General features: G+C 43.6%; 1 long non-coding RNA gene across 1 annotated transcript in view; it reads left to right on the plus strand.

The window, feature by feature from the left end:
• The window catches only part of LOC118673170, a 71,029-nt gene extending 48,959 nt beyond the window's left edge, over positions 1-22,070 (plus strand). Inside the window, exons 4-5 of the long non-coding RNA XR_004973326.1 lie at positions 4,478-4,602; positions 19,789-22,070. This is a non-coding gene — a long non-coding RNA (uncharacterized LOC118673170). The remainder of the gene's footprint in view (positions 1-4,477; positions 4,603-19,788) is intronic.
• The last annotated feature ends 440 nt before the right edge of the window (positions 22,071-22,510 follow it).

Raw genomic sequence — 22,510 nt, forward strand, 5'->3', positions numbered from 1 at the left:
AATGACGTTCTCTCTGTGCGTCAGCTAATAGAGAATTCTGGGGACTGGAGTGGCCTGGAGAATGGATGCTCTCAGTAATGGGCAGCCTCACCTTCGCTCTAGTCCAGTGGTTCTCAACCTTCTGGTCCTTTAAATACAGTTCCTCATGTTGTGATCCAACCATAAAATTATTTTTGTTGCTACTTCATAACTGTAATGTTGCTACTGTTATGAATCGTAATGTAAACATCTGATATGCAGGATGGTCTTAGGCGACCCCTGTGAAAGGGTCATTTGACCGCCAAAGGGGTCCCGACCCACAGGTTGAGAACCGCTGCTCTAGTCAGTTGCTTTCTGGTGGGAATTCAGGGCAAGGGCCACACGTCTCCTAGTTTTTCGGGAGAAGCCAGGCTTTTTTGTGATTTTTAAAAAGTGATGGTTCAGTTTTACAAAAGCACTGTGTGGGGCCACCAACAATGGTGTGTCACACTGTAGGTGGGCAGCCTCTGACACCAGTTTTCTCTTTCCATGAGGTGAGGAGCTCCGTTAGCTTGTTGTTTCCAAATTCCAGCAGCTCATGCACTAACCAGTATGCATAGTAGGTACCTGGTCAATGCTTGACCGACTTTCTAGAACACCACATCCAAGCCGAACAAAACTATGACCTCAGCTGACTGTCATCTGTAGGTGGTGCAAAGAAAAGTTTTCCCCTCAAACTCATTTATGTATGGAAGCCTCCTCCTTGCTTCCAAGTCTGGTGGGTCTTATGCATTTGTCTGGCAGGTGCGAGTGAGATATTAATGTGTTCTCTGTCATCTTTACATGAAACGCCCCCTCAGCCTTCCTTGCTAGAACTACCACTAGCAGTATAAACTCATTACCTCTATTTGATCACTCATCCTTCCACATATACTTCTCCCCAGAAATCACTCTTAATAGTAGGGCCACCAGTGGCCTCTCTGATGTTGCATGCAGTGGTGCCAACCAGCCCTGCACATCCTCTTACCTGGCTTGAAGTTAGTCTAGGGCATTTCACGCTGTTCATTATGTCCTCCTTTGTTCCTTAGTCTTTGGGGCTCTGCTCTCGCCTGAATTTTCCTCAGTTTTTCTGGATACTCCTCAACAGGTTTCTTTTCCTGACCAATCCCTCATATGCCCATTCTCTGCAGGTTTCACTCTGGGCCCTCACCCCTCCCCCTCCACAAATTCACCCTGGATGACCTTATGCTCCCCCTGCCCCTCCCCTGCCCCTCGTCCCATGAGTGCTGATGATGCCTAGGTCTGCCATCTCCGCTGCAGACTCATCTAATCAGCTGCCTTCTGGCAGTGTCTGTCTCCATTGATGCTTCAAACTCACAGTCCAGTCCAAGGCTGAGCTCATCACCTTCTGATCCGCTTCCTGCTACGCCTCTTCCTGCATCCCTGTTCTTTGTGAGAGGCGTGCTATCACCTAGTGGCCCACACATGAATTCCGCGACGCTTTCCCAGTGTAGGACTGTCCAATAAGCACAAAAGGGCACCTGCTGGAAACACCAAGAAAACAAAATTAGGGAGCCAAAACATTTTGAAAGCATTCAGTGCTTAAAAATATATCAAAGTAGCCATCCTAGAATAACAGAAACTTTCCGGAATTCCTTTACTTGTTGTATGGCTAGATATTACCTTTATTTTGAATGTTGTATACAGAAGGGTGGGTGGGCGTAACCTTTTTCCAGGGATTAGAACCACTGAGTAAGTTCTTACGGTGGCGCTGGTCTTCCTTAGCTGCCGCTCGCCATGCCTAATTGCTTGCTGAGCCCTGTTGATATTGCTTCATTGACAGCAATTCAGCTGACTCTAATGCCACCTTAGGGGTTTTGCTGTCTGCTACCTGGATTGCTACAGCAGCCGCACAGAGCTGTGTACCTGCTTCCTGTATCTCTCTCTCCTTCCTAAGATCTTTCCATTGTAACTTAGTAAATTCAAAGGAAGTGCCAGGCCCTTAGCCTGGCTGACAAGGCCCTGCTTGCCCTCACTTGGCCTCATCTCCATGCACTAGTCACTTCTAACCTTCACTCTACCCTTCTCGGGCTTGTGCCACCCCCATCCACTCCCACAGACCCCCACCCAAGGAAAGGGTCTGCAGGAGAAGTGGGAGGAAAGGCAGAGGACTCTAAACTGGTGGTCCTCAGAAAAGAAATCAACCCCCATTCCCGGCTCTTCAAAGCTTCCAAGAGGCATCATCAAGCACACAGAGCTAGACCTCAGTCTTTCCCTCCTGTCTCTGGGTTGTCTTGGCGATGGCTTTTGCCCATCAAGTGCAGGTAGATTCGTTTCTGGCCACATGCACAAGAGGGTCATTGTCTTCTTTCTCTCAATGCTCCACTCAGTGTGAGCATCTCCGGGGCACCGGCCACGAGCCGGCCTCTCAGCTGACAGAACCCGTGCCTGCTGTAAACAGGGCCGGGAGAACGCTCTGTGCGCCTCCGGTCCGGGCTCAGCCTCGGCGAGGGAGGTGGCATTACTCACTGGAGCCCCATCCTCTCCTCTCCCCGACATTGCCCATTCTCACCAGCGGGCTAAAGTGGGGGGTGGATGGGGAGGTGGAGGAACACAGAGGAGGGGGCTGTTTGTTTTCTTCTTTGTGTTAACAATACAACATCTGTTCCCCAGCCTGGCAGCTGGACCAACGTGAAATGATGTGAGCTTTCATTGCCCTCTGGAGCGGGGGTGGGGAGTGGGAGAAGGAAGGAGGGTGGGTGCAGCCAGGGCCAAAGTGTCCCTGAACAATAACAACAGCAACAATAATGAAAATACCTTCCACACTGCTGGCCAGGCTGGGAATCCACAGAGCTGGGTAACTGGATATTCCAGCTGATCCACATATTGCAACGAATGCACTGAGCAGCGATCTGTGTGCCTTTGTGGAAGAATCACCCAATTAAAAGGATAGTGTTTACCTGGTAAATATCTATTTTGGCTCATGCACTTTGATAGAAAACTCCTTTATTTACCCAAAAGTGATGCCTAGAGAGGTAGAGTGAGCTGGAGCAGAAAAGAAAATGAGAGTTTGGAGAGAGCAGTGAGGGGAAAGCAGGACCCACATCCTCCTGGTTTTCCTCCCACTCCTTCCTGTACCTCTCTTCTCTGAGGTCTCAGGTTGGCGTGCTCCTGGACTTGGCCATCGGGCCTTGTCTCTCTTCTACCCATACTCAGTACCCGTGCTTTCATCTCGTGTAATGAGCATAAGTAAGTGCCATCTAATTTTAGGGCCTTCCTATGAGGCCTCCTTTTAACCCTGACCTCTCACACTGTTAACACCAGCCTTGCTGGCCTCTGTTTCTAGGATGTGCCAGGCACATTGCCCGGCTTCTTCCTGAACTGCTTTTCTCTCTGCTTGTTGCTTCTCTATACTCTCTCATCTTTAGGCCTGTATCTGAGCATTTGGTGATCTCCTTTCTTAGCATATTTTTCTCCACAACACATCCCACCTAACAAGTTCTATCTGTTTAGCTCATTGCCTTCTCCCAACAATGATGTAAGCTATATGAGGGCAGGGATCTTTGTCTGTTTTGTAGTCACCTGGAACAGTGATTTGCAGATAGAAGGCACTCAATAAATATATGATGAATGAATTAATTGATGAGTAAATAAGTAGATGGGTGTGTGAGCTTTGCTGCTGTTTGTGGCAGGATGGCCAGAGTGCTAGGGGCTCATTCCTCAACCTCTGAATCAATGAGAAAGTGCTTGTTGAGTGTTTACTTTGGGTGTAATATCTTTCCTCCCCTGGGCCAGGAAGGCAAGTTAGACTCCTGGGGACCCATTGTGGCTCTCTGGAACAGGATTTGGGGCTGCCCCTAGTGGAGGACACAAACAAAGGCTTCCATTCCAGTTTACAGAGCCCCCTCCCCCTTCTTTTTACAGACTGGCTGATAGTAAGGATTCCTGGGCAAAGGCAGTAGATTACAGATAAGGGGACATGGGAACAGCTGTCACTCAGACAGAAGAGGGGAAGGTGAAGGGTGCAGGCTGTCAGGTCAGGGCCTAACCCCTATCATCGGGAGCAGACCATAGCCCTCTCCTCTGCAACCTTCCTTGGGGCCACCTGGGCCCATGCCTTTGCTTCTTGACTCGTCAGCCTTCCACCCAGGGCTAGAAAAAAATGCAACAAGAGTGGTCATTTCCCGTGTTAACCAGGGCGCATTACATTTGCACGGTGTGCTGAGAACCCCCATGCTCATTTCTTGTGCATTATTTGAGAGCCAACCACACGCAAGGAAACGGTGCTAAGCATTTTTAACAAAGCACAGTGAATGCTATGAAATACTATTGTAACCAAAGCAACAGGTAGTAGGCAGATATTATTCCCTTTTTCACAGATTAGAAAACAGATTTAGAATTTAACTTGCTCAAGAATACCTGGGGATTAGAAGAGCTCTGGGGATTGGACTTGAGCCCAGGGGCTCTGGTGCCCAATTCAGTGCTCTGACCTTTATTTTACACTGTGTGTCATTCACAGGTGCCTTCCTCAACATTTTCGAAGCTCACACCAGCTTGTGGCCTCCATCTACCCGGTCCAGAAGCAGAAGCAACACCATGTGCGAGCTGTTTGTCTTTCTCGAAGTCTGCCTGCTAAGGTTGGAGGTAGGGCCCAGGCTTCTGTGATAATCCGTTTGAGTTCCGTCACTCATGACGTTGTCCCAGCTCTGCACTTACTAGTGGGTGACACTGATGAGGTTATTTAACCCCTCTAAGCCTCAGGTTATTCATTTGTAGTATGGGGATGATAATAGTTCCTACATCAAAAGGTTGTTATAGGGATTGATGAATGTGTATTGTTAAAGCAATGCCTCGGTTTTCTACGGCTGCCATGACAAAGTACCACCGACTGCATGGCTTAAATTCCTGTTGTTTAATCAATTTCTCCCAGTCCTGGAGGGCAGATGTCCAGCATCAAGGTGTCAGCAGAATTGGCTTCTCCTCAGGCCCCTCTCCTCGGCTTGTAGATGCCACCTCGTGCTTTGCCCTCACATGGTCTTTCCTCTGTGCACACATGCCCCCGGTGTCTTTTTCTCTGTTCTAATCTCTTTTTATAAGGACACCAGTCACACTGGACCAGGGCTCACCCTAATGGTTTCATTTGAACTTAATCACTCCTTTTAAAGGCCTGGTCTCCAAATGCAGTCATATTCTGAGGGTATGGGGCTTAGGGCTTCAACATGTAAAATGGGGGAGGGAGGGCTTAATTCAACACGAAACAAACACCTAGAACAGTGTTTAGCACATAGAATGTTAAATAAATAAATACAATCTGATGTCTTGTCTGGATCCTCATTCTCAGCCTCTACTGCTTGGTAGGGGCATTGAGTTCTGTGAGTTCATTGCCCTGTGTGCACAATTACACTTCCTTCTCTTGTTCTAAATGCATCTCTCAAGCTTCCAGAATGGTTTCAGGTCCTAGTATGTTTACACTATTGGGTATTGGAAGATTCTAAGTTTACTTTCTCCATTTCCTTTGTGATTTTCTAGAATTTGTGGGTATAGTTCTATGCCATTCTATCTATTTTTAGATATCCGCTCTCAGCTTTTATCCTTTATCCACGGCACAGCCGGAAGACCTGGCCTAGGAGTCAGGCGAACTTGGTTCAAGCCTCAGTTATGCTACAAGCCAGCTTTGGGCAAGCTCCTCAATTTTCTGAACCAGTGATTCTCTAGATTAGTGGTCCTCAACCTTCTGGCCCTTTAAATTCAGTTCCTCATTTTGTGACCCAACCGTAAAATTATTTTCATTGCTACTTCATAACTGTAATGTTGCTACTGTTCTGAATCGTAATGTAAACATTTGATATGCAGGATGGTCTTAGGCGACCCCTGTGAAAGGGTCGTTTGACCGCCAAAGGGGTCGCGACCCACAGGTTGAGAATCGCTGCTCTAGATGAAGACGGGGAGAATGGACACTTTACTGATGCTTCATATCCAGTAATCATTAAATAGAACACGGTAGTTAAGTGTATGGTCTTTGGAATCAAAACAGATGTGGGTTTAAATTCCACCTCTGTCACTTTCTACACTATGTAAACTGCAATTTTAAAAAAAATTTTTAAATAAAATGGTACTTCTGGAGTCCTTCTTTTTTTTAAAATTACAGTTTACATAGTGACTTTGCTACTCTCTTAATCTCTGTAAGCCTCAGTTTCTCCAGCTTTAAAATGGGAATAACAGTAGTATCACCTCGCTTCATAATAAAGCCCCCTTAACACCGTCCCCTTTAGTTTAAATACAGGGGTCCTCAAACTTTTTAAACAGGGGGCCAGTTCATTGTCCCTCAGACCGTTGGAGGGCCGGACTATAGTTTAAAAAAAAACTATGAACAAATTCCTATGCACACAGCGGCGGCAAAAACACCCGGCGGGCCGCATGTGGCCCACGGGACGTAGTTTGAGGACCCCTGGTTTAAAACCTGGCACATCCTAAGTGTGCAAACCCCCTCTTTGGCTTCATTCTTTTCTCGAGTTATCGTTTCTGGGTGTCTTTTCAGTCAGCTAGCATCCAGAACCACACACACTGTCCCTTTCAGGTGGAGCAAGAGTTTGTTGTGTTTGAAGGAAGAATAATATTCGCTGTTTTGTTTCTGGTTCGTGATGTTCAGCATTTTTGTTTGCTTTTTTGGCCAAAGCAGCACACTCATCTCATGCTCTCTGCTGGGTCCTAAATAGAAAAATTCATCAGCCAACAGAATAGGCTCACAATCGTGAGACTGCTCGATCAAGGCCTCTGTCATGATCAGGATATGGAAATGAGTGTCTGCAAGATTCTTTTCATTGGGTTTTATCATCATACTTCTTGTAGCCTTTTATAATAGCAAAGTGTCAAATAATTTCTTTCTTTTCAAATTTTTGTCTAACCTTCACTTCAGTGTATAATGTAAATTAATAAATTGATAGCAATATTAACCTTGAAGCATGAAATCCATCCTATGTTTCATCCACAGATAAAGAAACATAGGAAAGGTGTACCCCCTTCCTTGACAGCCAAGGCAGATATTTAGTATAAAACTTCTTGGTCCCATCTGAAAGGCTGAGACGTTTGGTCCCTAAGTATGAGTCACAGGTCTTATATCTTAATAGCTCTTGACATAGTTGCAGGAAGAGATGGTTGAAGGTGGTGACAATAAAGTGGAGGCTCCTTATACGAAGTGACACAGTTTCAAACAAGTGAAATAGCAATTAAGATTCATTTGGAAGAACATTTTGATATTCTAAGTTTATTCCGCTTCAGTTGTTTTAAAAGAGGAGAAACTGTAATGCAGCTAAAATGAGTTCTCTGTGTTCTTTCAAAACACTTCATGTTTTGTGAAAAAGTGTAAGTTTATTGTAGCTAAAGGAATGTCAAAGACACCTGAATTTGATTACCAAATGACAGTCTACCAGGTTTTAGAAGACAGCAGCTATGCTATGTCTCTTGGAAGTCTGCACTTTACATGGTTAAATACCTTTACTTCAACTATATCTTATATGATAGGGCCGTCCAATTCTGGGTGTTTTGTCTAGCTGTCAGTGTGTTTCAGTCTGGAATCTGAATTGCTATTTCAGATGCAGATTGATGTAAACAAAATAAAGTGGTACTTCTGGAGACCTTCTTTAGAATTAATTTTTTTTTAAAATTACAGTTTACATTCAATATTATTTTGTATTACTTTCAGGTATACAACATAGTGATTAGACAATCATATACTTTATAAAGTGATCCCCTGGGTATTTCTAGTACCCACCTGGCACCATACAGTTATTACAATATTATTGACCATATCCCCTATGCCGTACTTACATCCCTGTGACTGTTTTGTAACTACCAATTTGTTGTTCTTAACCCCTTCACCTTTTCACCCAGTCCCCCAACACTCTCCCCGCTGGCAACCGTCAATCTCTTCTTTGTATCTATGAGGCTTCCATTAATCCTAGCCAGATTAGTTTGTCAACCACATCACAGTATTGTAGTCAGTTAAAACCTTTAAAATATCTGCTATTTTCTTCTCCTAAACAAAAGCATTTTTCTTAAGCTGTTTATTGTGAACTAGAGGCCCAGTACACAACATTCCTGCACTTGTGCAGGGGGGGGGGGGGGGCGGAGGGGGAGGGGCGGGGAGGGTCCCCTCAGTCTGGCAGCCCTCGGAGGATGTCTGACTGACAGCGACTGACAGCTAAGCCCAGTCCGACATCCTTAGCGCTGCCATGAAGGCGGGAGAGGCTCCTGCCACCACCGCTGTGCTCGCCAGCCGTCAGCACACTGACAGAGCACACTGACCACCAGGGGGCAGCTCCTGCATTGAGCATCTGTCCCCTGGTGGTTAGTGCATGTCATAGCGACCGGTAGTTCCACCGTTCGGTTGATTTGCATTTTACCCTTTGTTATATCGGATAATAATAGATTCTTGGGAAGTTGCAAAGATAGTTCAGAATGGTCTCAAATACCCTTCCTCCAGGTTCCCCCAGAGGATATCTTAACTATAACACAATATCAAAATCAGCAAATTGACATTGGTACAATGTGTGGGTATAGTTCTATGCCATTTTATCTATTTCTTGACTTTAAAGTATCTGAGTTCAGCCCTGGCCGGTGTGGCTCAGTTGGCTGAGCATCGGTCGTCCCATGCACTGAAAGATCACCAGTTTAATGTTATTCCTGGTCAGGGCGTGCAGCTAGTGTGTGGAAGAGCCAGGATGAGACCTTGGGCAGGCCAGCTTGGGAGTGCACACTACGGCCTTCTACCTTGTGCATTTGGAAGGAAGTCACTTTGCACAGCCCATACTTAAGGGGTGGGAGTTAGGTTCCACCTCCTTCAGGGCGAATTAGCTACATAAATTATTGGGAATTCTTTTGCATGGGTGATTTTTATTTTCACTTATTTATTTACATCACATGGACACACAGATATTTATTTTTCACCTTGGGTAATAATTTACTACTACTTTATTTAATTGCTCAAATTATTCCAGTTTTGGCCATTGGGAGCTCTGTCAGGTTGCTCCTCGGTCATTTTGACATACTCCCATGAATGTGGGTTTTTTGTTTAGTTTTGTTTTTTTGTTTTTAAGCACTTCCTTACTTTCTTTTTTTTTTTTTTTTTTTAAGTGTATTTTATTTTTATTTTTTTTTTCCTCTTTTTTTTTTAAATTAAATCTTTATTGTTCAGATTATTACATTTGTTCCTCTTTTTTTTCCCCCCATAACTCCCCTCCTCCCAGTTCCCGCCCCACCCTCCGCCCTCACTCCCCACCCACTGTCCTCATCCATAGGTGCACGATTTTTGTCCAGTCTCTTCCCGAATCTCCCACACCCCTTTCCCCCCCAGGAATAGTCAGTCCATTCCCTTTCTATGTCCCTGATTCTATTATAATCAACAGTTCATTCTGTTCATCAGATTATTTATTCACTTGATTCTTAGATTCACTTGTTGATAGATGCATATTTGTTGTTCATAATTTGTATCTTTACCTTTTTCTTCCTCTTCCTCTTCTTAAAGGATACCTTTCAGCATTTCATATAATCCTGGTTTGGTGGTGATGAACTCCTTTAGCTTTTCCTTATCTGTGAAGCTCTTTATCTGACCTTCAATTCTGAATGATAGCTTTGCTGGATAAAGTAATCTTGGTTGTAGGTTCTTGGTATTCATCACTTTGAATATTTCTTGCCACTCCCTTCTGGCCTGCAAAGTTTCTGTTGAGAAATCAGCTGACAGTCGTATGGGTATTCCCTTGTAGGTAACTGAGTTTCTTTCTCTTGCTGTTTTTAAGATTCTCTCTTTATCTTTTGCTCTTGGCATTTTAATTATGATGTGTCTTGGTGTGGTCCTCTTTGGATTCCTTTTGTTTGGGGTTCTCCGCGCTTCTTGGACCTGTAAGTCCATTTCTTTCACCAGGTGGGGGAAGTTTTCTGTCATTATTTCTTCAAATAGGTTTTCAATATCTTGCTCTCTCTCATCTTCTGGCACCCCTATAATTCTGATGTTGGTACGCTTGAAGCTGTCCCAGAGGCTCCTTACACTATCCTCGCATTTTTGGATTCTTTTTTCATTTTGCTTTTCCAGTTAGGTGTTTTTTGCTTCCTCGCATTTCAAATCATTGACTTGATTCTTGCGCTCCTCTGGTCTGCTGTCGGGAGTCTGTATAATATTCGTTATTTCAGTCCGTGTATGCTTAATTTCTAGTTGGTTCCCCAATATAAGATCGAGGGTCTTATTAGTTTTCTTGTAGATCTCATTAAGTTTATCGGCGGCTTCTAAACAGTTCTTGAGAGACCTTAAAAGTGTGGTTCTGAACTCTATATCTTCCATTGACAATTTTGTCCTGTTTCTTTGTCTCCGCATTTTGTTATGCTTCCTTGGTGCACCCCCTAGTGGTCTTTGTTCGCAGTCTTATAGTTAAATCTTGATTGTTGTAGCTAATTCCAGGGAGGGTTTGACCTCCAGGCCAAGTGGCTATGAGAATCAGCTGTGTCAGCAGTGAGAGAACTTCTGTCCTCTAGGGAGGTGCTAATCTGGCGTTTGCCTGAGGCTATCCGGCAAATGCCTGTGTGCAGGGCTTGGGCGGGGCGGGTAGCACAGGATCAACAGGGTGGGCCGGAGAGAGCAGTTATGGCGGCTCTCAGTCCTGTCCCCAGGGGCTCTGCCTCTCTGAGTCCCAGCACCCGTTGCAAAGCTCAGAGAGAAAGCTGCACTCACTCTGACCGAAGCCAGACAGTCCTGCTTCTCCCGTTTGAGTCTGGGTCCCTAAAGACTCGCCCGGATCTGGAGCTCAGAGTCTGCAACTCCCTCCCGATTGAAAACGCCAGTCGTGCCCTCCGCCGCCAGCCCGCTCCGCGCACTCCGCACCTCAGAATTTGACTTCAGCACTGCGCCTCCTCTGAGTGTCCGTATGCGTTTCTCCTTCCTCCCAGTTGTAGGACTTCCACTCAGCCGGCGTTCCTGTGGTTCTGGGTGATGTCCCTTCCGTTTTTTGGTTTCACTTTTGAAGTAGTTGTTCAAAGCAGCAAACTCCGGTGTTAACCTATGCCGCCATCTTGGTTCTCTCCTTTAAGCACTTCCTTACTTTCTGACACCAAAAAATGTTTCAAGCTTATGTATATTTCCTGCCCTCGCTCTAGAATCAGCTATTTCTCCAAAGAGCTTGCTCTATTTTTAAATGACACTTATCACTATTTGACATCATATTACATATTTATTTGTATATTTGGTTTTTGTTCCTTTCTCCCCTGACTAAACTGCAAGTCCACAAGGACAGGAACTTTGCTTTATTCAATGCTGTATCCCTAGCCATAGAACAGTGCCTAGTATATAGTATGTGCTCAGTCAATATTATTGAATCAGCTTCTGTTCATGGGATCAGTGGTCTTTTTTTTTTTTTTCTAAGAATTTTAATTTGCCCTCCAGAAGTTCAGAGTACACAACTCAACATTTACTTGTTTGGCTGTCGGGTGTTTTGGATATCATAGATATTTTTCCCTAAAATTTTCTCATCACTATGATCCCGATGACTGCTTACTTGTTTATCAAATTTAAGTCTAAATTTAAGCAGTTGCTTTAAAGCTTCCTCAATTTTGTGTGCAACAATTTTAGAGAAGCTCTGTTTTTAGAAAAAAACAACAACGAGACTTGCAACGGATTTCCAGATAACTGAAAACAATTTCTCTTACATCCATATTTTCTGTGCTGTGTGAGGATAGCATCAGGCTCAGTCCAGCCATGTTGCTACTACTGGCTTTTCTTTCTTCAGATAACCCCTAAAGAGTCCCCTGTGGACTTACATCCTTGAGTTCTTGGGCATTTAAGCCATGTCCTGCAGGTCTGGCAAATCTGTAAAAGCATACCTTCTATAGCCATGTTGCAGTTGCCAGACACTCTCTACCAAGTCTCTAGAAATCCTCAAGATTGTATTTGCACTCTTACATGGAAATTTCCAGTTTATTTTGTTACTTAAACTCTGGTATTACTGCTGAGCTTTATTATGTGTGCCCTCTCCTCTAATGGTCTCTCTTTGCTACTCCTAGTAGCCTGCATAGCATCTGGTTTGTGTTTTTATCTAGGACTGTCTCCTCACTCTTCAAATACTAGTAGAAAATTCCCCTGTACACCTAAATGAGTAACTTTTCTATCACCTCCTTTTTCGTTCTTGTTAGACTTAGTCTAACTTCGGCCAGAATGTCATCCTCTCTTATTAGTTATAGGTTAGAATGCTAAATCCTGTGCGGTGTTTTGTTTTTGTGCATTTTTCTTGGGCCTCTTTTCTCTTTGTACACTCTGAGATGGACTTGAAAGGCTGATAGCAAGAAGGGCTAAGGAGGAGCAATAAAGCAGGCAAACAATATGTGAAATGCCAGGGCAGGGGGCAACATTTTAGATAGCATGGCCAGGGCAGGCCCCACTGGGAAGGGAATGTTGAGTAAAATGCTGAAGGACTGAGACATGTTTTTCTGGAGAAGAGCGTTGTTGACACAGAGGACAGCAAGTGCAAAGGTCCTGAGCAGGAGTAAGCCCAGCAAAGTAACCAGTGTGACTGGAGCTAAATGAGGGAGAAGGAAATCAATAGGAGGTAAGATGAGAGAGCTAATGGGAGAGGGAGGAGGTTATATAGATCTCAGTAAGGACTTTTTGGTTTTTTGCTGAATGAGTGATAGGATTTCATTAGAAATTGTGTATTTGTGTGTGTTTGTGACTGTATGTGCATGAGTGTATGTGGGTACATATGTCTAGGAGGCTTGTAGCTAGGATAAAGCTGAAAAGGTAATCTGGGGCTAAACCTTGCCAGACTAAGGATTATACTGGCTCTCCACCATGTACCAGCTTTGTGAATTGGGATCACTGGCCTCAGCTTCGTCATCTATAAAATGGAGATCATAATGGCATCTATTCTCTTGTATTTTGCGGGGAATAAAAGAGAACATTTATGTGAAATGCTTAGCACAGTGCTTAAATCATAGCTGAGCTTTAAATAAATGTTAACTCTTACCTTTTTTTTCATAGATTCTGAGACACATCCTGAAACTGTGTCTTACAATTATAATTGCCAGCCTTTTTTCTTTCTTACAGACAGAGCATCTTAGACTTGATGAAATTGGTGTTAATGCTTAGAATACACCCTAGTCCAGTGGTTCTCAACCTTCTGGCCCTTTAAATATAGTTCCTCATGTTGTGACCCAACCATAAAATTATTTTTGTTGCTACTTAATAACTGTAATGTTGCTACTGTTATGAATCGTAATGTAAATATCTGATAGGCAAGGATGGTCTTAGGCGATCCCTGTGAAAAGGTCGTTCGACCGCCAAAGGGGTCGCGACCCACAGGTTGAGAACCGCTGTCCTAGTCAGTGACTTTAGCAAACACAAATGTACACGCAATAGTGTAACTTTCTAATGTTTTGTTTGAATAACTTAAATAGGTCCAAAAGATACCACTTGTATTAGCAATTGTGTCAATGAGTCTACTCAATAATAATAATAATAATAATAATAATACTTTAAAAAATATTCTAAAATGCCATCCTTTTATTCATTTATGGGGCTTCCTTCTAAATAATGTAAATTGATGGCATTTTTCACACCTACGAAATGAATATTATTTTAGGCATATGATGGCAGCCAACTATTATCTGGATCTCTTGAGGGTGGTATAATGGCCTTTGGTTGCAGCAAGAGGGATTGCAAGTTAGAGAGAAAGGAGGACAGGATGAAAGTACAGATAGAACTACTACTGGTGGGTGCCCCCTGTCCCTACTCTGAGCTGACCTGATGCTAAGTAAGAGTCCCGGGAGACTCCTAACAGTGTCTGCTGTAAGGATGCTGCCAAGGATATATCCATCACATTGCTCAGCATCCCTTTTATGGTGACTCTTCAAAAAAAGCTTTTCCTAGTTTTAGTACCTGCTTTTGTTCAACTAATTATTCAACAAATATTCATTGAGGCTTCTCTGTCCTAGGAGGTACAAACCAGGTCCTTGCACCCATGGACCTTCTATAATGGGAGGATTACACAATAAACAAATTTATCAAATAAGTCAAATTAAATTTTCTCTTATAGTGATTAGTTGCTATTGAAAAAAGATTAGACCGGGCAAAGCCATCCCACATTGGGATTGGGGGGAGGAAGTTCACTTTCCATTAGGCAATCAGAGACTGCTGCTCCGAGGATGGGACGTAGAGCTGAGACCTGAATGACAAGAACAAGGTAGACATGGGAAGGTCTGAGATAAGGGCATTCTGGGAAGAAGAAAAGGATGGTGCACAGGTTTTGAGTCAGGAATGACCTTGGTGTGCTCAAGGCACAATGATCAGTGTGCTGCCGTGGGGTGAAGAAGCAGGGAGGTGTAAGCTGCTGAGATTGAAGGCCCTGGAGGGACCTGGGGAGCAAGCTTTCTAGGTGGAGGGGAAGCTGCTAGAGCTTAGAAACTCATCTGGGCTGCTCTGCTACACTTACCTATGGACCCCATGAACTGGGTATCTTACCCCATTTCCCATTCTCATCCACTGCTCAAAAGTCTAGGGCCAACCTTGTAACCTTTGGTAAGTACCTGGAATCCTGCATCTTGTATGAACTTCATTCCTGGAACCATCTTGTGCCAAACTCTCTGTGCCCTTTTTCTTTCTCGCTAAGACTTCTCAGTGCACCTCGTCCTGCTTCACGTTACCTTTCAGGCAAGTCACTTCAGATCTTTTTGATGAAGGTGGGTGTACAATGGGTACATGCAGGAACAGGATAGATTTTTATCTACCCAGATGAACTCAGATCTCAGGTTGGCTCCTCTGCCTATGGCTTTCTGCTCCTTGGGTTTTAGTATGTGGCTGTGGGTTTGGAAAGGATACAGTTGGCTCTCATTATTTGCAGTAGTTATGTCCTATAAAGTTGTAAACACTGAATTGATGAATATTGAACCATTGTTCCAAGGGAGAAACAGGGTTAGGTGGTGGAGCTTCTGGTCACAACGTTTTAGTGAACCAAACAATACATCACATTGCTTTATGTGCATTTCTGTTTAAAGACGTCTTTGCAGTATATATTGTTGATTCCTATTAACATTGAACTCACAGCCAACAGCACTGTGAGTCATGCCTGAACCTAGCTTATTGAACATGTGTATTTCCTCCCTAAGACACATCTCAGCCTTCCTGTGCTTGGGAACACAAGAAAGCACTCTAGCACTAGGTTGGGGACCATTTTAAACAGCAGTTATTGAAAGAAAGCACAAAAATGTTAAAAATCTGGTACCAAGTAGACTGGAAAAAGGACCCTTGTTTACAGTATGAGAGCTGGAACAAAATGGCAGAGTATGCTTAATTCAACCTTAGCTGGTAACAAGCATGTTCAGAGATTCAAATTTTTCTGCACTCAGCACATGTCTGTAAATAACCAAAACTGTGCTACTAGTATTGCTTTGGGAGTTACCAATACATTTTAGTGAGTAGGCGAATTTGCAAATACAGAATTCATAAATAATAAGGATTGACTGTATTTTTAAAAAATCTTTTTACCTTCGAAATAGACCAGTTCCAATACTGTGACATATGCCAGCAAGACTGAGAGCTTTTTATTCATTCATTGGATTTATAAGACCCTCAAGTAGAGTTATCCTTGAGGCATATTCATCCCAATGTGAAAAATTCGATTCATAGTTCAAGTTTCTATATACCAAGGGGATAAGTGGTTCAGGCCCTGTAGGACTGGTGTGCAGAGATTATTTTCACTGTTTAAAAAACTATTGGGAACATTTGGCAGATGAATTTGAAAACTTGTTTCTCACTGGCTTTTCCTCAGGAAGTTAAGGAACCAGAAGGTGTGATCAAAGTGGTCTGTTGGATCAGAAATTCGTTGAAGCTCTGTGGTCAAGAGGAAAGTAAAATACTCCAGCCTCTTATGCAGAAAGAACTCTCATTCTGCTGCAAGGCTGGACCTCATACGCAGGTGGTCTCAAGATGCCTGTCCAGATGGGGTGGAGAGGAGGAACAGGAAGCAAGAACTGAGCTCTTCAGACTGTTTCCTCTTCTTGATCTAACCTAGGTCTGTGTTTGTGGTTCCCATTAGTTTCTTAGGTATCAGTCTCAGATCTTCAATCATCCTTGGTGCCCCTTTCCCTCTACCCAACGGATAGCCAAAGTATAACTCTTCTTTCTCTTGAATATGGATCCTTTCTATGTCTACAGACACTATATTATTCCATGCCTTCATTAACACTCTCCAAACTTATTGCCACAGTTTACCTAGGCATAGATGCCTAATGTTTTTCCCCACCTCTAGCCTCAACTCCCGTCAAGCCTAATTTTTTTGTAAAAATACCCCCTTACTCAAAAGCCTTCTGTGATTCTTCACATCTACTGATTTGATGGATATTTGATGAATATGAAACACCTCTGACTTCGAACTCATCTATGTCCATTCATGGTTCTCCCCAAAGTGATTCCAGATGCGTGTCTAGTCTCATCTATCATAATTCTTCTACATGTGTTCATATATTCTAGGCAGACTATCTTCCTTGCTAGTTTCAAAACATGACTAAATATTCCAACCCCATTACTCATCGTGTACTTTTCACCAGGTATAACTTCTTTCTGTATCTATTGTTTAAAACTAGAAACAGCATTAATGACATGTTTTTTAATTCTCCCCAAATAGGTGAAGTTTCCTCTCCTCAGACCCCTAGAGCAGTTTGCTTTTGTCTCTAATGGAATTTTACGTTTTGCTTTATCTTAATTATTTTTGTTTATATATTTCTTACCATTAGTTCTCATTAATAAAACATCCCCTCTCTCATAATCCTTAAAGGAGACCTTGCACAGAATAGGTACTCAATAAATATTTATGGAACCTGAAGGATATTTTAACTATCCTATGGTAATTTGGTAGCTGCCTCTCTAGGAAGGAAAGGAGAAAGAGGGAGAGGGATGCCATCAGGGGATTATACCTAAAGAGGTATAAGACAGCTCCAGATAAAAACTGGAATGGCCCTGGCCGGGTGGCTTGGTTGGTTAGAGCATTATCCCATACACCAAAAGGTTGCAGGTTCGATTCCCAGTCAGGGCACATATCTAGGCTGTGGGTTCGATTCCTGGTTGGGGTGCATACAGGACACACTGATTGATGTTTCTCTCTCACATTGATGATTATCTCTCTCCCTCTCTCTCTAAAAACCAATAAAACACATCCTTAGGTGAGGATTAAAAAACCCCAAAAAAACCCACTGGAGAATGTACTCCACATCCCATATTTGTAAGAGGCCACAGACGAGTCTTAGAATTCCAGAGAAATATAAATTAATTTCACAAACTCCAGAGTGTAGTGTCAAAAAGAACTGGAAATCTCAGGAATTTCCATCAAAACTTAGCTTGAACTGTTGTGGGCATCCCAGAGTTTGTGTTCTCTACAGACCTTGGCTCAGTTGTGATTCCAGGTGTGACATCAGTCCCCTGGTCATCTCTAGTCCTTGGCGGAACCAAACGGGAGGCTTTGAGGAAATACACAGGCTAGAAGCTTTGCCGTGTTGTGGTAACCACTCTGTTCTTCCCTCTCCAAACTACCATCTTAAAAAAACAAAAAAACAAACAAACACTTAAGGTGAGTATGTGTTAAGGGGGTGGACAGAGGAAGTTTGTTTATGGGTTCTCTCTAAGATAGTGGACAAAGGTAAAGGCCAGAGATTACTCTATAGACAATAAAGTAGCATGTCTGTTTTACTTTAAGATAACTATATTTCTCTAATTCTAATGTTAACCTGAGGCAAAAATGCTTCCATTCACTTACTCCATAAATAGTTATTGAGTGCCGGTTAGGTGCAGGCACTTTTCTGGGCATCGAGACACACTATTGACATTACAAGAACCTTCTCTCTCCAAGATGATCTGGGCCAGCTGCCTATGGTGACCACAAGCCTGTCAAGGTTCCCTACAGCCCTGAACTTGGTGGTTCCCTCTTACATATGAGACAGTCGTACTCAGTGAGCTGTTTGTCTGGATATCTTCCTCTGCCCCCATAAGAGTTACCCAAATAGTTTATGGAATTGAAGGAGCTCTCCTGAGATTTAAGACTTATCACCCTGGTAATACCCTGGCATGGATCCCAGGAGAGAGTATGAACTTGCTAGTAGGATGGCTCCTAGAAAAATTAAAAAAGTGATGGTCCACATAGAGAGAAGCCGGAATGCCAGAATTGTAGTGGTAGACAGTGGATGAAGGGATCAAAAGGCTGTGGGAATGGTCATGTGGCAGTGAATATGCTAGGTATGGCCAAGTGATCCACTGAATGCTTGTGTTTCAGAGCAGGAAAAGACTTGGATATTAGTTCTTGACTGGTGCAACACTGCCATTTAAATGTCTGATTGAGCATTGACCTATGAACCAGGAGATCACAGTTCAGTTCCCGGTTGGGGCACATGCCTAGGTTGTGGGCTCGATCCCCAGTGTGGGGTATGCGGGAGGTAGCCGATCAATGATTCTCTCTCATTATTGATGTTTCTATCTCTCTCTCTCCCTCTCCCTTCCTCTCTGCAATCAACAAAAATATATTTAAAAAAGAAAAAAACATAAATGTCTGATTGAGGGAGCTGCCTGTGGCTAATTCCACAACGGCTTAAGCCACTTCCAATCCACTGTGAGCCCTCTTGGCAAACTTTACACGAGAGCCCATGTGTACATTTTTTAAGTCCTCATGTCCGTCTTCTATACCCTCCTCCCCCACTAAAAAGTGGAAGGTGCGTTTCTTCTTCATTATTTTGCCTTTTCACACTCCTCCTCACATCTGCTTCTGCTACAACTGGCAACAGAAGTGCTGACCCATCATGGGAAAGGCTTTCTTGGGGACATGCAGCAGCAGGAAGTACAGGAAATCTCATGAGGTGGTCTGTTCTTGAACACTTGTCAGCCTTATTCTGCAGATTCATGAGGTATAGGGAAGCATTCAAGTTCCTGGAGAGGTAACTGGAACAGGGTCCCAGTTCTCAACTGTCTGAAGTTCACCCGTAATCAGCAAAATGACCATAGGGCACACGTTAGACTCCAGCCTGTGACCACGGAGCTAGAGGTTGAGATACTTATCATTCTAACGTCCAGGGAGCCCAGCAGCTAGCACCGACAATGAAAGGCCTCAAGCGGGGCTTTCTCTGCAAGCACTGTCATGTGCTGGCTCCTGGCAAGACATTGCTGTGGAGTCCTGGGGGAAGGGATGGTGGCCTGCTTTTGTGAGGCAACAAAGTAGCTGCTTCTAAGGGGAACACAGGGCAGTCTGGGTCATAGATCAGAGCTGACTTCTCTAGAAGACTCAGGATGGGGCCTGTGACTGCTCTTTGCATTTCTGGACAATTTAGCTAACTGGTCACACACAAATGTAAACTCAGATGAAGAAGCTTGTCCCAAGCCAGCAAACTTCTGAAAGTTTCATCACTTACTGAGAGCAAGAATGAGAGAGAGGAGAGAGAGAGAGAGAGAGAGAGAGAGAGAGAGAGAGAGAGAGAGAGAGAGAGAGAGAGAGAGAAAGGGAGGGAGGGAGGGAGGGAAGAAGAGAGGGAGGGAGGGAGGGAGGGAGGGAAGAGCCTTTCTTTGGCAAGTATTGTTTCCTGGAACAGCAAGCTCCATTCTTAGAAATGGTTGGGCTTCCCTGCTGAAGGCATTGCCTTAACACCAATACAGAAAGACTGGCCCCGCCTGATCCTCTGGTGCACACCTGGAGAGCTGGAAATTCTGAGATGGTTGGCTCTTCTCACATATACCAAAACCATTGGGCCAGGCATAGCCCCTACCTTACAAAAAGCACCTGATGGATCCAGTGGCTGACTTTATTTTTTTTTTTTTTTAAGCATAAATGGCAGGTAAACCCAATTGGAGGAAGGATGAGAAGCAAGTCAAAATATGGCCAGAGACCAGAGTTGGGCCCTGGACCAACCGTTACCCATCATGAGCCAAAAACTCCCTCTGCCACTGCGTCTGAAGAGGAACCTTCTCCAGGCTGAAAACATGAAGAGCAGAGCTGGGTATTATCAGTAGATGACAGCCTGGAATGGTGGTCCCAACATTGTGGTCAGTTGAAGATTATCATCTGACTTACTCACTGGACATACCGATAAGGCCCTTGACCTTGTGGCAGGGGTACTTTGAAATGGACCACTGTAATTAAGTTCTGAGGGTGTTTAATCAAGGGACCTAAAACAGATACATGGATACAGAAGGGTTTAGGGAATTGAAGGAAGTCTCCTGAGATATAAGACTTAACACCCTGGTAATACCCTGGCATGGATCCCAGGAGAGAGTGTGAACTTGCCGGTAGGATGGCTCCTAGAACAATAAAAAAGGTGATGGTCCACATAGAGAGAAGCCGGAATGCCAGAATTATAGTGGTAGACAGTGGATGAAGGGATCAAAAGGCTGTGGGAATGATCATGTGGCAGTGAATTTGCTAGGTATGGCCAAATGATCCACTAAATGCTCGTGTTTCACAGGAATGCCCAAAGGACAGTAGCAGAAATTGCTGCAGACCTTGGCTTGCTTATAGCAATAGGGGTAGGACCCTGAAGTAATAAAGGCCAGGAGGCAGCCCTTAACTGCCAAAGTCAAGAGGTTATAATTATTGAAAAGACTGGTGAGGTCAGAGTGAGACCTAAGGAGGCCTGATCTGTAGAGTTATGGGAACACTTAATAGAACATCGGGTTCCCAGGAGAAAGTAGATGAGATGCTGATCATGGTATTACTCAGCTTGAATCAGCAGGAAGAAAATGAAGATGGATGATGGGAGTTGAAGTGTATTTGAGAGGAGGGTGGTCATCACAATACAATCACCATCCCTTGCACAGATTCTAGATGTGGGCCAATATTCACCCTGGGACGCTGTCTGATGAGGTGGCTGGGTTTCCAGGCAACAGCCAGGGGGACCCTGCAACACCACGATGGGTGAACAGGCTATTTTTCTAGTTCTTTCCCAAAAGGAACTATGGCTATTTATTTGGGTCTCTATATACAGGGCAAAGGAAGATATCCAGATATTTTGAGGACTGTTGGGCACAGGGTCTGAACTGACATTGCTATCCAGAGGCCTACAGTATACTGGGGCATATGAGGGTAATTTAGGAAACTACTTTTCATAGTAAAATCTTCACGATTAATGTCTATTTATTTATTTGTTTGGTTAGTATCATCTCATTAGCAAACAACAAAGAGAAGTGCAAATAGGTAACCTCAATTTCCCAGAGTATATACAGGTGGGGCAAAAGTAGGTTTACTGTTGTTTGCATAGAAAATAATACAATAATTAATAAGTAACATTATAAAAATAAATATGTGTTTCATGTACTCACAACGGTAAACTTACTTTTGCCCCACCCTGTACAGGGGTAGTAGTACTTTATATGACCAGTGTCAAATCTTATACTATGAAAATACCCATTTCAAAGCCCAGGAAAAAGCCAGTGATTTCAGTACTCACGATCCCAAAAGCAGAACTGTCCTCAGAGGACTGTTGCTAGCATGGAAGGAGAGAGTGAATATGAAAATACTTTGTAAACCATGAGGCCCTAGACATGGGTGGGTGCTGATGATGATAGTGGTAGTTACAGAGATGATGGTGATACAGACCAATTTGTTAACCTTGAATAACCATTTCCCTTGCATGCTTCTCTCTAGATAGTTTACTAGAAGCTCTGTCATGCATGTCTCTTGTTCAACCAGGTCCCTCCTCCCTCACAATCTCAGTGGGTTCCACTCTATGGACCATAGATGTCAACACTGGCCTGTCCCACATAATGTGCGTCAACATTAGTCAAAGGGTGGAGTACAGAAAAGAAGGGGCATGACAACGAGGAAGGCCTGTCTAATGATCCCCAGGAAAGCGTCATAAATCTCTTGTCTTTACACCACACGGACTGCTCACTTTCTAATGGCTAAATTCTCTCGAGACAGTTACGTAGAAATTTCCACTTTGGTGGGGAAGGCAGACATAGTAAAACATTGTAAAAGTACACATAAGTATCCCAGGTTCTCAGAGCACACAGCTACAATTTCATTTTGGTTGGAAGATAAAAAGACTTTATGGAGGAATTAGGAGTGAGGAAAAAAAAGAATAAAAGTTAAACAAATGCGAGAGGTTTATTAATCTTTCCAAGTGTTGTGGTTGTTGTTTTTTGTTTTGTTTTGTTTTGTTTTTAGAGGAGAAAAGTATTAGTATCCTTATCTCAGTGCTTCTTCCATATCTATTATAGCCCTTATTCTGGCAGTTGAAAACTTCTTCCTCTAACATTTGGGGATTTTTTTTCCTCCAGAGAGCTGTTCCATCTGCCTATTGATACTGGTTGATACATCTTTGACCAAAACAACTGTGTATAGGAAAAAAAAAAAATCTCAGTTCTTCAGGATCAGGGCAGGAAGTTAAAGGTAATAAATCTGACCCTCTCCCAAGCCTTGGCCAGGAGGCATATCCATTGAGTCATCTCAGCCTCGTGGAACTCTATCAATGACAACACCTCTCTTTAGAAGGACAGGGGAGAGTTTGTAAGAACTCTTACAACTCACTGTGGGACCATTATCTGCCC

This window comes from Myotis myotis, unplaced genomic scaffold (genome assembly GCF_014108235.1).
Source record: "Myotis myotis isolate mMyoMyo1 unplaced genomic scaffold, mMyoMyo1.p scaffold_m19_p_18, whole genome shotgun sequence".
In the NCBI taxonomy this organism is placed as follows: domain Eukaryota; kingdom Metazoa; phylum Chordata; class Mammalia; order Chiroptera; family Vespertilionidae; genus Myotis; species Myotis myotis.